Source organism: Astyanax mexicanus, chromosome 6, assembly GCF_023375975.1.
Source record: "Astyanax mexicanus isolate ESR-SI-001 chromosome 6, AstMex3_surface, whole genome shotgun sequence".
NCBI lineage: Eukaryota > Metazoa > Chordata > Actinopteri > Characiformes > Acestrorhamphidae > Astyanax > Astyanax mexicanus.
This window is the reverse complement of record NC_064413.1, coordinates 52,104,330-52,119,651: the sequence shown is the minus strand read 5'-3', so window position 1 is coordinate 52,119,651 and position 15,322 is coordinate 52,104,330. Positions and strand designations below refer to the sequence as shown.

General features: G+C 35.6%; 1 protein-coding gene across 6 annotated transcripts in view; it reads left to right on the top strand.

Annotated features, from left to right (window-relative positions):
- The first annotated feature begins 2,441 nt into the window (after positions 1 to 2,441).
- Positions 2,442 to 15,322, top strand: part of kmt2ca (lysine (K)-specific methyltransferase 2Ca) — a 252,908-nt gene continuing 240,027 nt past the window's right edge. For all 6 annotated transcript variants that reach the window (XM_049480854.1, XM_049480856.1, XM_049480857.1 and 3 more), the window contains exon 1: positions 2,442 to 2,697. The gene's annotated coding sequence lies outside the window, so the exon portion shown is untranslated. The remainder of the gene's footprint in view (positions 2,698 to 15,322) is intronic.

Genomic DNA, 15,322 nt, shown 5'->3' with positions numbered 1-15,322 from the left:
CATGTTTAGGACTTTAGATCACCACTTTAGAACTTTAGAACTGCTCTTTGCCTTCACTAGCAGCCAGTTTTTGGCAACAGAAACACATATCTATTTTCTAGTGACAGTGACACTGGCAACACTTGTGTGGTTAACCCCCTCCCCCCTCCCCCACTAAAACCACTGTACCTAATACACTTACACCATTGTCCCTGCGTCATTAGTAATGACCCCCAACCCTAGTAATCTGGTCTATAGGTCTATCTGTGGTCAGAGGGTGATGGGTGGAGGTATGACCATTGGCACTTGACAGCAGATGGGCTGCTGTCTGTAATAATACACCTACTGAATACAGTGGACCTGTAAGGACCAGGGTAAGGAGGATAAGGCTCATTATGGGCTCGGTCAGTGTACGTTTAAGGTAGGGGGTTCTACAGGTGGCTGCTCAGGTTTTTAGGACTGCTCTGACGTACACTAAAAGGTAGGCCTGTGTCAGGACTTTTTTCCATTACTCTAATTAGTTGCACAAAAATGTAAGTGTTACACTCCATTTCCATCAATGAAATAGATTTATACTGAATGATTAAATACTAAATTAGGTGATAGTAAACATTATGTAAATTGCATATTATCACCATATGGAAGCCCATTCCCTCAACTCATTATTTTTAAATAATAGTAGATTGTACAGAAGCTATGTAAGGTTTTACTGGAGAAAAACAATGAATTAATATCTCAAAATAAACACAAGTTATCCTTTTGAAAACAATGATATATCTCAAATAAGTGAGATATCACAAGATATTGACTCAGTATCACAAAATAATGACTAAGTATCACAAAGTAATGAAATATAATTTTAAATGAACGACTTAGTATCTCAAAAATAATGACTTAGTATCTCAAAATAATGATATCCCTGGTGAAAAAATTCATCTCAAGACCATCCAGAAAACTTATACTAGCTTGTTTACTAGTTCTTGACCAGCATAGTGTATGATTTCTCTGGATGACCAGCTTGTGTTAATCTAGATTTTTTTTTTTAGCAGGGATCGTATTTAAAAAAAATGACATAGTATCTCAAATTAACAACTTAGTACCTCAAAATAATGAAATAAAATGATAATTTAGTATTCCAAATAATTACCCAGTATCTCAAAGTAACAACTTGGTATCTCAAAGTAACGAGTTAATATCTTAAATTAATAATTTAGTATCTCACAATAATGCCTTAGTATCTCAAAGTAATGAGTCAGTTAGTATCTCAAAGTAATGAGTCAGTTAGTATCTCAAAGTAATGAGTCAGTTAGTATCTCAAAGTATCTCAATGTAATGACTTTGTATCTCAGAATAATGAGTATCTTAAGATAAATCAGTCAATCAATCAATCAATCAATCAACCTTTATTTTCACTTGGGAATTTAATTCAATTCAATTCAATCCACATTATTTATATAGCGCTTTTTGCAACAAAGGGAAAAACAGGTCCACGCCTCTTATGATACATTGAGGGTGACCCTCTTTTACAATGGCGCCAAACATTTACAGTTTAAAAGAAATTGAAAACAAGTATATCAGACTAATGGCATATTTATATTTGGATAAAACCAAGACTAAAACTCTTTAAACTCCAGTAAAGTTAGTATCTCAGAATAATGACGAAGTATTGCAAGATAACAACTTAGTATCTCAAAATAACAACTTAGTATCTCAAAGTTTTGACTAAGTATAACAAAATAATGACATCTCAAATTTAGTATCTCAGAATAATGACTTAGTATCTCAGAGCAATGAATTAGTTAGTATCTCAAGGTAACAATTTAGTATCTCAAAATATCAATTTAATATTTCAAAGTATCGACTAAGTATATCATAATAATGGCATTTTTCTTAAATTAATCATTTAGTATCTAGTAAATATTGACTACGTATCTCAGAGTAAATAAATAATAACTCAATGTGATGACTTAATATCGCAAAATAATGAGATAACATCTCAATATTATGATTAAGCAGTTCACTTCGTAATAAGAAATACCTAATGGGTTGTTTCTATGGGCTATTGTTTCTAATTGGAAAAATGAATAATTTTATTTATAATAAAATTATTATTAATAATAATAATAATAAAGCGCCACTGTATCGCTGAGCTCAGAACCTGGCGTGACTCCGCTCCGCGCACCTCACGAATCCAGATCCGGGCTTTACACGAGTCCCGGCCATGACTGAAACGCCGTTTCACAGCTGTGCTGTCTTCATCCGCGGGGTCAGCGAGACTCTATTGAGACTTTTTTTCTTACGGTTTTACGCTGTTTATTTGCTAAATTTTCTTAACGTCGCTCGTTTGCAGGTCTTATACGTCTTATATCGGCGTGCCCGAGGTTTGGTGCGAGTTGTGCGGAAGTTTGGACAGCGGCGCCGGCGCGAGCGTTTAGGCGGGTCTATTTGCCGGTGCGGAGGAGCGGTGGTGATTCGGTCCCTCTTAAACATGGCCACCATGATGGAGTAAACGCTACAACTTTGAAATTCTGAGTTTTTCGGGGGGAAACTCTGTATATATTTGTGTTTTCTCGCCCGGAACGAGGAATGTTTCGTGTGGAAATATCCTGCCGACCGTCTGAACCGTATGAGAGCTTTGGGAAAAGTTTGTACTCGGATTACGAGCTGAATTAAGTTGCCTGGGAAGGAAGGAAAAACAGAATCGCATCTCTATACTCCGTAAGCTCGCGGTTTCCTTTAACTCTGGGCTGTTTGTGTTGATTTTATATGTTTTTAAAACATTTAGAGACTCGTAAACATCGAGGGCTGCGGCTCTGTGTTTATATAAACCCGTGTTTTGTGGCGTTAAGCCGCGTTTGAAGCGTGTTGAACAGTTAGGACTGGGGAAAGTCATACGCTGACACGGGTAGCGTTATAACTAAACAGCGCCCGTGCGGGTTAACCGCGTATACATGTTTATTTGGAGATATTTTAGCTGTGTTTTAGCTGTATTTCTGTTTTATTTGTAAATATAACCAACTAAAGCGGAGATAAACAGCAGCAGAAGCAGCAGCAGCACACCCCCACCCGCCCTCACTAACCGAAAGTGTTATTCAGCTCCAGATCTTTCACAGGGCAGGTCGTCAAGGAAGTAGAGCTACGATAACCTAGTTAACTAACGCTAAAGAGAGACGTAGATAGACTTTAAACTTTAAAAACAGGACATTTTAACCCAATTAAAGTCTTTATTCCTGCTAAACTACATGTAAAGAGAATTTACTGGAGTTTAAAGAGTCTTAATCCTGGTTTTAACCAAATGAAAAGTTGTTTAAATGCTCTATAGGAAGGAGGGGTGGGCAATATTATGATACTGTATCGATATCATGGGGGAAATAATGACGTTTTTCCATATATTTCATAAAACTAATTGACTAGACTTGGTATATAACGATATAGTGTGACATTATGATCAGATATGGGCGATATTATGGTACTGTATTGTTATAATAGTTAATTATGGCATTGTAATTATTATACAAGCTATTAAAATACACCAGTATTTTTAAAGCACATCATATTTAATATATAAAAAAAACAGTTTCAGTCTTAGTTTTAACAAATAAAAGTTGTTTATCTACTCTATAGGGAGTAGGAGTGGGTAATATTATGATACGGTATCATTATCGTGGTGTTAATTCTAAAATCTTTTCATATATATTTAATGAAACTATTTATATATAACGATAAAGTGTGACATTATATGGTCAGGTATGACATTTTTCTCAATAGTTGGGCGATATTATGGTACTGTATTGTTATAATAGTTAAAAAGCTATAAAAATACATCAGTATTTTTAAAGTACATCATATTTAATATAAAAAAGAAACAGTTTCAGTCTTAGTTTTATAAAATATAAAAGTTGATTATCTACTCTATAGGGAGAGAGGTGGGCGATATTGTGATACTGTATCATTATCGGGGTGTAAATTATGAAATCTTTCCATATATTTCATAATTTTATGAGTTGTTTAATTTGCTTTGTAGGGAGGAGGGGTGGGTAATATTATGGTACTGTATCATAATTGTGGGGTAAAGTATTACGTTTTACTGTATAACAGTACTGTTTGACATTATGATCAAATAAGGCATTTTTCTCAAGTCTAGGAAGTGTTGTATAGTTTCTTAAGTTTTCCATTACCTTTTAACCAAATAAAAAGTTGTTTAAATGCTCTATAGGGAGAGATGTGGGCGATATTATGATACTGTATCATTATCATGGGGTAAATTATGACATTTTTCTATATATTTCATAAAACTACTTCAATAGACTTGATATATAATGATATAGTGTGACATTATGATCAGGTATGGCATTTTTCTCAGTAGTTGGGCGATATTATGATACTGTATTGTTGTTATGGTTAATTATGACTTTGTAATCATTATAAAAGCTATAAAAATACAGTACATCATATTTAATATAAAAAATAAACAGTTTCAGTCTTAGTTTTAACAAATAAAAGTTGTTTATCTACTCTATAGGGAGAGAGGTGGGTGATATTATGATACGGTATCATTATCATGGGGTAAATTATTATGTTTTTCCATGTATAACGATACTGTATGACATTATGATCAGAGATGGCATTTTTATCAAGTCTAATAAGTACTGATCTTGTATTATAATGTAAGGATAATAAAAGATAATAAGATCCGTATCAGAAATCCATATCATTGATGAAATCAGCCAGCGTAACTTTTTAGAGTTTATTTAGTTTTTATTAGGTAGGTGATTTTTATTTTTTGATACTGTAGTGTTATTGTGGGGTAAATTATGACCCTTTTCCATATTTCCTAAAACTACTTATATAGCGATACTGTGCGACATTTTGATTAGATATGAGTTTATCTCAAGTCTAGAAAGTAATGATCTATAAAAACTATAAAAGACATCAAAATTTATGTCACTGATAATATCAGCCAGCATAACATTTTGAATTTGACTTATTTATTGTCAGTACTTCCTGGAATATTGTTTAACAATACTACAATATTGTGTTTTCTTCGACAAGTACACCGTATTTATTCTTTTTAGCTGTGGTTTAACAGAAATAGACAATTTCAAGGTTTTATTTTTGGTTTTAACCGAATTAAAAGTTGTTTATCTGCTCTACAGGGAGGAGGGGTGGGCGATATTATGATACTGTATTGATATCGTGGAGTAAATTATGATGTTTTTCCTTATATAACGATACTGTGTGACATAGTGGTCAGACATGGCATTTTTCTCAAGTCTAGGAAGTAATGATCTAGTAATAATTGGGCGATATTATTATACTGTATCGTCATTGTGGGGTAAATTAAGACATTTTCATCACTGGACTTCTTGTTGTTAGTAGTTCTGGGATTACGGGTGAATATTATTATGGTAATGTATTTTCGTCATCAAGTACACCATATTTAGTCTTTTTAGCTGTGGTTTAAGAGAAATACAAAATTTCCTGGAGTTTTAATTTTGGTTTTAAGTTATTATATGATATTTCTCATATAATGACATTGTGTGACATTATGATCAGATATGGCATTTTTATCAAGTCTAGGGATTAATATGACATTTCTACCAAACACTTAATTCAGTTTTACTTTATGGAGATTTCTTTATGTCTAGAAAGTAAAGAGACATTTCTACAAAACACTTAATTCAGCTTAAAAAGTTTTAGTTACGGTTGTTAGTTTTGTTGTTTATCTACTCTACAGGGAAGAGGGCTGGGCGATATTATGATACTGTATTGAAGGGCTGGGAATCAATCTGAATTTCCTGGATTGATTTGATTCTGATTCATAAGGTCACTATCCGATTCGATCTACGATTCGATCCGATTTGATAAGAGGGACACACAGAGAGAAGAGTTGAGAATTTAAGGTATTTATTTTGTTCTGTCTAGTTTGTCTTTGTCTTAGTTTGAATTCGAAGTACTGCCAAACAGCAGCCTTCATTCCAGGCGGTGATTTTAGTGCTGTAGCTTCGGCCATCTTGCTCTATCTTAAGTTTCGGTTTCGTTTAGCCGGCACCCACTTTTTATACTGCCCCTTGCGTGTCAAAGAGTCTATGGTCACCTGGAAAAGATACACAAATTTTTGGATCAATATCGTATTTTTTGAGCGTGAGTCGATATTGGATTACGGATCGATCTTTTAAACACAGCCCTACTGTATTCTTCTGTATTACTGTATACTGTATTGTTATTGTGGTTAATTATAACATTTTTATCACATTGGTGCGCCCTTATCACAAAGTTTAGCTTAATTATTTTTTGTCAGTAGTTTTGGGAACTGCAGTGGTTGATTTTACTGTGTTTTCTTGTTATTTGTGGTTAATTACAACATTTTTAGTGCTGGACATTTAAACTGATGTATAAGATGATGAAGTTGGCCTGTGTAACTTAGATTTTTTCTTGCTTATTCCTCAGTTGGGTGTAGGTCATGTTATGATGTTTTGTCATCATGGTCATGTTTTAGTATTGTTTATAAACTAATTTAAGTTGTTTATCTGCTCCATGTGGGGGAGGGATGGGTGATTTTACGATACTGTATTGTTATCAGTTATTTATGGTCAAGTACACTATTTTTAGGGCAGGCAGCAAAATCCCAAACACTGCTAATATCAGGCAGCATCTGAATCTGAATTTTTTGATTGTTTTAGACAGATTTTAGTTGTAGGACTGGGTGATACTGTAGTATTGCACCATTTTTAGCTTGCTTAATATCTGTACAATTTAGAATTAGTTTCTTGTCAGTAGTTCTCAGAATATTACTATGCATTTTGTTGTCATCGTCACTTATGCCACTTTTATTAATAGGGCTGTACTGATATTTTACTAGATTTTTTATTTTATTTTATTTAACATCTGTTTCTATTTGTTTTATTATATATAAAACATGTCTATATATTGTTTGATTCTTTACGTTCTATAATGATTAATAATTTCCCCCCGAAACTTTCCCAAACATGTTTTCAGGTTGTTCTTCACTTCTGCTGTGTTGTTGAGGATCAGGTTAGTCTCACTTGATCTGATGTTGTATATTGTCCTACCATTGTAAAGGAAACTTGATTATAGATTAAAAACAACATTAACTTTGGAAAGTATTTTTTTAAGTTTAACTAAGAAAGTGCAATAATTGGACACGGTAATTAAATAGGGCATCTTAAAAAAATTGAATATCACTGAATTTTGTTTTTATTTTAGTAATTCAGTTCAAAATGTGAGACTCATATATTATACAGATGTATTAAACACAGAGTGATCTATTTTCACAGCACTTCATGCTTCCCTCTGCTGACAACTTTTATTAAAATGCGGATTTCGTTTTCCAGCAGGACTTGGCACACTGCCCACACTGCCAAAAGTAACAGTTGGTCCTATATAATATTATGGTTTTCTGCGACACTGATTTTTGGGTTGTTTTTAATTGGCTGTAATACGTAAATTATTCCTTATCAACAATAAAAGAAAAAAAACTCTTAAAACTGATCAATCTGTGTATAATAAATCTATATAATATGAGTTTCATATTTTCAACTGAATTACTGAAATAAAGTAACTTTTAAATGATACTGTATTTTTAAAATGCACTAGTATAAGTAACCCGTGATGGTTGTTGAAGGTTTATCTTTTTGAGCAACAGTGTAAAGTGAACTTTACTCGTGCTGGGATTGTGTGTGACAGTACGTGTGTGGGTGGATTATTTTATCTTTTGTAACTGTAGTTGAGGTAGAGAGTGGGAGGATGGTCTGACTCGAATTGAGGCGTATTGGTAATCTGTCCATCCCGTCAACTGGAAAAGTCAGTCAGTGCTATTCTTTACCTCTTAGCTGTAGGTGAGATTATATAGGCATACTGTACTGTCCACTGTGCTGACTGGGTTATTATCTAATTGCTTGAGATTAGGGTTGTCACGATACCAAAATTTTGACTTCGATACCGATACCAACTGTAGTATCACGATTCTTGATACCAAAACGATACTTGGAAGAAAAAAAAACAATAAAAATATCTGAACATAAAATGTTTATTTTTGACTGAACTGGATTGAACACTGAACAATCGGTGCAAACGTTTTTATTCTAAAATGAAACATTTGTACAAAAAACAAGTTTCGTTATTATAACCTTAACTATAACATAATTATCTAAACACTTCCTAAAAACTAAAACTAAAACCAGAGGTAATGGTAGCCTGACTATGTGAACCTGACGGGCGGGCAGAAGTTAAGTTCTGAATAAGGAAAATAAAGAGACAGAAGAACATTACAATGTTATGTTCATTTTAACACTCACTGCTCCGTTTTATTAATCAACCGTTTACCGTTTTTAATAAGCCCATGTTCAGTGTAACGAGCAAGCAGGCTACGTGCCTGACCACAGATTTGCGATGGAAACGCGAAAACGTGAACATCTTGAGTTCATGTTTCACAGCCAATGGGATAATGGAGAAATAGAGAAAACCACGGGTCCAAAACAAAACTCTCTCCGTGTTAACGTGATTTACTAGCAGTCGCTAGTAAATCTTAGTAAAGCTACAGACAGAGTGTATCTTGACTAACTCCACTAACCTGTCGACTTCGCAGCTCTTTGTAGAGATCAGGGTGCTTGTCTGCTAAATAATTGAAATATGATCAGAATTATGTTAAATAACACTGTAACATAGAAGCATAGAACTATTATTTAATTAAAATGATTTTTAAGAACAGCTAAACACAGTGCTGCAGGTCAAACGCGGAGGCGTTCACGTGCGAGAGAGAGACACAGAGAAAGAGTGAGAGAGTGAGAGAGAGAGAGATTTGCGTGTTCTGATGTGAGCTACTCACAGGTAAAGGTTCTCTTTGATCTCCTCGTGCTCATATTCTAGTCCCATACATAATTCTGCATCTCCCTCAGTGTTTTCTGTCGTATTTTGCGGCTAGCGCGAGCGCTTACAACTAACACCGCGGAGCGCGAGGTGCCGCCGCCCTTGTGCCGAATCCGCTACTGAATCCGACTCCCGCTTCGCGGACAGAATCGGCACAACACCCCCCGCTGTACAACTGCGGGAGTGAAAACAGCGCTAATAAAGTAGTTTAGTTTCACTTTCAGTTTTCGTTATTTTATTTAAAAATAAAAATATAAATAAAAAACAGATGCCTACATCTCAGACTATTTTCCCACACTTCACTCCTCGCGCCCGTTTTGTCCACAAGTCGCGGACGAGAGACATCTGTTATTTTAGCCGTCGCCATTCTACACTCGCTGCTGCTCTGCTGGCTTGCGCGTGAATCGATTCATTTGTTCAGAACACTAAGTTTATCTGAATCCTGCCACACCGACTGCTGCGGTGTGAATCAGTTTTCTTATGAACTGAATCAAATCGCGCCTACTAATTTGACTCATTTGAAGCTAGTGACTGGGCTATATACAGTATCGAAAGCATCGAACACTAAAGAACCGAATCGTTTGTGATGACGTAGTATCGAAAAAGAATCGAACCTTCGGTACACCGTGCAACTCTACTTGAGATGTCACAGTCCAATCCAGGCCAATTTTAGTCGGTTGTGTTTCAGGTATTTTAAGCCTGATCCAGTTCCGATCCTTAGTTTTTACCGTTGTGTTTTAGCAAAGCACTCTCTTGCTTTGTGTGGACAAAATTAATAGACAGTATTACCAAAGTGAAGCAGAGTGGAGCGCTCTCAGAAGGTAAAAAACTTTTTAGAGTAGGGATTTCCCATCTTTTTCACATTTTTTTTGCTCCAAAGTCCAAGTTGGAGTCATTTGAGTCCTTATCCGATACTTTGACAATGCAGTAAAAAATAAGAAAAAAATGCATCCAAGTTGTTCCTTAAGTTTTTTAAAAAATATTTTCTATTTTCTTTTAAACATCTACCAAAATGTGGTATTTTTACCACAAAACAAACACATACTAAATAGCCATATAAATGATTTCCATTTAAATATGCATCTTTTCTGAAATGAATCAACAAAAATGGTCTATAATATCAAATATCAAATATTTTTTAGGTCTTTCATATGAACATGCATAGCAATTTCAGCACCATTTAATGAGATACGCAGCCTACTGTTTTCTTTACATTCTTTTTACAGTTTAATTTATTTATTTGCTCACTATTATTTATTTGTTTTTTTCTGAATAGTGAACAGACCCCTTCAACCGTACCTACAGGTATATATACACATTCCTACTACTACAGTCGTGAACTCTGTGTGGAAGTGAAACCAACCCACAAGCGTGATTCACATCTTAAAGACAGATGATAAAGAACGTTCTCATTATTCACAAACGTGACAGCAGTAAACTCAATATTTTGCTTAGATCTTTAAAGGCCTTTTCACACACCTCCGATTTTTACGTTTTTTGAAACAAACAAAAGTACATTATATTAGTGATTGCTTTTAGACTGGGTCTAAAACTAATGGACTGCAACACTGTGTACATTTTTCTTCAGAGCCTGTTCGATTTTTACTTTCAGGTGCATTAAAATTAGGCTGGCCAACGAAGCACTTGTTCATATTGTTTATGGGTAAAGTCCCGCCTTTCAACAAAAAGAGCCAATCAGCTTGCTGCTTGTTCAGAGAGCAGAGGAGAGTAAGTCTGCTGGTGGGGAAGCCGCCCTCTCTGTGGAGATCTGTGCAGGTGCAGCAGTCGGAGCAAACGGAATCCTGTTTTATTTTTGTGCTGTTTTGAGCCATACATAACAAACTGTTAATGAGGTTTATTCTGATAAATTAACATTAAAAAAACGTTTAAATATTCTACATACATAAAACATTAGTTTTACCACATTACTTAAATTCAGTCTGCATACTGGCTCATGCATGTTAATTGGCTCTCCTTACTAAGTAAATGGAATGGGTAATATTGAGGTTAGCAACAATTAAGGGCATACTGAGGCTAGGGATGCAACTAAGTGATTATTTTGGTGATTATTTTTTTTCGATTATTTGATTAGACTGATTATTTTTGACATGTCGTCCATCTGTAAAAACGAGAGAAACATTGGATTTCAAAGCCATTTAAGTGTTTACATGTTGTTTAAACATGGAAAGTACTGATATTTAGTGAGAAAATAAGAAATGTGTTGTGTTTAGGCACTTTTCGAGACATAGAGAAGTTGATATTAGCCACCTTTGCATTTCTGTCGCCATCATTTTGTGTGGTGCGGTACTGTTACAAATTTACGATTAGTCAACAATGAAATTTGGAATTATTGTCGATTATATTGACTAATCGTTGCAGCCCTATTTAGGGCAGTGGTGGTTTAGTGCTTAGAGCACAGGGCTGTCGAACACAAGGTTGTGGGTTTGATACCTGGGTTAGTTGCTAGAATATTAAGCTTCTAGAATGATAGCCATTAGATTACTCAATAAAGCAATTGTTAGGTACAGCCTTAGTTTAGTTGCAGTCTGATTGACTGTGATCAGAAATTAGGGCTGCAACGATTAGTCGATAGGGGTGTGACGATATTTCGTGGCACGAGATCTCGCGAGATTAAAAAGGACGATATTTCTCGTCAGGCTTAAACCTGTCTCGTGGGGCAAAAAACAGTAGCGATAGAGTATGATGGCTGAGCAGTGAGAGCAGCTCTCAGCAGAAGAGGGAAATTGGGGCATTTGAATAGAAGATGCTTCTGCTACTTTTAAGTTGTATGTCTGGCTGCATTTTGGCTCCAGTGGAAACAATAAACGGTAACAGAGTGACCAACAAGACACAAACCATATATAAATACTGTAAGTAAATCCTACACGTGACTGTTTCATAGGCAGCTGTACTAATCCCTTAGCTCTGTACTGTATTAAAAAAAATGTTCTGTCTCTGTTTGCACTTCAAGCATAGTCTTAATATGACAGGTTATGGTTATGAATAGTTAAATTACAAGAGATTTAGCAGAAAAAAAACACAAACCATAGTCTTAATATGACTGGTTGTGGTCTAGTAAGCCATTTTTCTTTTTTGACGTTTTCTTTAAAATTGTATTTTTAAATCTCGTCTCGTCTCGTTCTCGTGAACCCAATATTGTCTCATCTCGTCTCGTGATATTAGTGTCTCGTCACACCCCTTTTAATCGACAATGTCGTTTAATTAAATTGGTCAACTACAAATTTCATTGTCGACTAATCGTTAATTTGTAACAGTACTGCATTACACAGTGCGGGGGACAAAAGTGCAATGAGAGATGGGTAAAGGTCCACTCACACAGTTTACACTCAACTTAGTCTGTGTCTCCAAAAGTGCCGAAACATAACAGATTACTTATTTAATCACTATATATATCAGTACTTTAATTTTACTTTATTTTTATTTTATCAGCGTTTAAACAACATCTAGACATTTAAATGCCTTTTAAATCTTATGTCCAGCTTTTTCTATTGTTTTTAGAGATGGAGAACATGGCAGAAATAATCTTGACTAGTCGACTAATCGAAAAAAGAATCATCAGATTAGTCGACTACCAAAATAATAATTAGTTGCAGCCCTATCAGAAATAACATCCTGTTGAGGAAAGAGGAAGGCTGTGGCTGTGCAGCATGTGGCTGTTCAGATCAGGACATGGTTACACCTGCTTCAGAGAGGTGACTTGTCAGGATGTAGATCTAGATTTACAGTATTCTCATACACTTACCGCTGTATTCGTTCTCACAGGGCTGAAGTGGTGCCTCAGGAAGATGCACACATTTGTGTGTGATAATTAATTAATTGATTGGTTCAATTTTATTACAAAATTGTTTTTAAACATGGTGAAAAATATATCAATGATGGTTATCCATCATTTTTTACACCACAAAAAACAGCGTTGTTAGAAAAACCAGTAGAAAGAAAGACCAGCACAGAAATGCTCCCCCCTGTTGTTATGTTGGGTCACTTTATGCAGAAGCAGCCCTGTCCAATCAGATTAGTTAAAATAAGTATAGTATGTAATACCACTACCCTCTATGGTATGTTCAGCAAACTGTGGTTTTAGTGCAAATCTAACCAAAATATGTTTCACTAACAATGACCCAGGATATCGTTAGCATTGTGCCAGTATAGCCTTGTTGTTGATATCCGTTAACTACACATTATACAGTATTTTGCACATCCAACCCAGAAGGAAATGCGTCCTGGACAGTATTTTTTTTAGTTTTTTTTTATGTCAGATTTGTAACCCATTTTCCCCCCCAATTTAAAAGGCCGACTACCCAACCCACTCATTAGGACTCCCCCTATCAGTAGTGATGCCCCAACTCCTGGAGGGTAAAGACTAGCACATGCTTCCTCCAACACATGTGAAGTCAGGCAACATCTCCTTTTGAACTGCTGCTAATGCAGCATTGCCAAGTAGCATCACAGCGCTAACGCTCGAAGGAAAGCGCAGCGACTTGGTTCTGATACATCACCTCACAGATGCCTTGTGCTGATCGATCAGCATCACCCTAGGAGTGATGAGGGGAAAGAGCTTCATCTAGCTGTGCTCTCTCAGGGCTCTGGCAGCTGATGGCAAGCTGCATGAACGGGATTCGAAACAATGATCTCCCGATCATAGTGGAGAAGGACAATTGTATTGTGTATATGACTGACTGGGGCTGGTTCGCTCATTTATACCCTGAATAAATGAGTCTGCACCCGGTACTGGTTCGGGGCTTTTCTGGGGGAGGAGCTTATTATCACTGGTTTATTTTCTCACACATGAACTTTTTAAAAAATGTTGCTCAATAGCGCAATCCTATATGTTACTATTTTGTGTGTAGCCTTACCCTCTGAGTCACTATAGCCTGTAACTCTGTAGTTTTACTGATTTCTACTTCTTCATAACCCAATTATCTCTCTACTATTTGATTATTTTACTATTATTTTGATTACGAAGGCATTCAGTGTGCTTATATGACTTAAAATCACCTTGAATTTTATTCTGAATGAAACGGGGCATAATAGTGGGCAGTCATTGCGAAGGGCACATGAGTTTTTCCCAGCCTGATTTAATTTAATGGTGAAAATAGGGTGTTTAAGGACACCATGGAGAAGCACTGCCCTACCCCTGCACCACATTAACACTCTCTGCGGATAAGCAGGATGGGATACTGAGGAGGTGGAGAGAGGGCTTTGGTTCAATGTAGCGACAGACCTAGGCAATAACTAGACGATAGGTGAGATTAGTGAAGAGAAATCGTGATTTTACTGCTTACTCTACATTAGCATCAGGAGTTCTTAACCTGGGGGCCAACTAGTAAGGCAGATGTAGTGTAGTGTACGCTGGACGCTGTGTCATCAAGCAAATCAGTATGAACAATATAAAAAATGTTCCTTATTAAATATATATGTAATTATTAATAAATAATGATTTTCAATATCATTGAAACGTTACTTTTTCAGTAATTCAGTTTAAAATGTAAAACTGAAAATATTATATAGATGTTTGACACGCAGAGTGATTTATTTTAAGCGTTTATTTCTTTTGTTGATGATTATGGCTTACAGACAATGAAAACCCAAAAATCAATGTCTCAGAAAATTAGATATATAAGTAAAGTGAAGATTTTCCACGAAAATTTTGCACTGACACTGGTCTTGATAAAACACAGTGGATCAACACCAGCAGATGACATGTCTCTCCAAACCGTCACTGATCATCAGTAAATTTGACATAAATTTGTAAATCAAGGGAGCAGAGTCTGGAGGAAGAGTGGAGAGACACACAGTCCAAACTGCTCGAGGTCTAGTGTGAAGTTTCCACCAATCAGTGATGGTTTGGAGAGACCTGTCATCTGCTGGTGTTGGTCCACTGTGTTTTATTATCAAGTCTAAAGTCAGTGCAGTTTTGTTTTCCCACAAAATCTTACAGCACTTCATGCTACACTCTGCTGATAACTTTTATGGTGATGTGGATTTCATTTTCCAGCAGGATTTGGCACACTGCCCACACTGCCAAAAGTACCAATTGGTCTTACATAATATTCTAATTTTCCGAGACACTGATTTTTGGGTTTTCACTGGCTGTTAGTCATAATCAATAAACAATAAAATAAATAATTGCTAAAAATAGGTAACTCTGTGTTTAAAACATCTATATATGAGTTTCACATTTTGAACTGAAGTACTGTAGTAAAGTAACTTTTCAGGGATATTCTATTTTTTTTAGATGCACCTGTGTATAAGACCAATTATTTAAAAATTGAGATATTGAGATATCTGAAGCCATGGAGTTTTGTTATTTTATATGGATTTCTGCAATACAGACTAAGTCATTTTCTCAACTTTCTGCGCTTGGAAATAGCCCTGGATTTTTTTTTGTTTGGGTAATGAGCACATGTCTTGTTTAATTGGCCTCTTATTATAA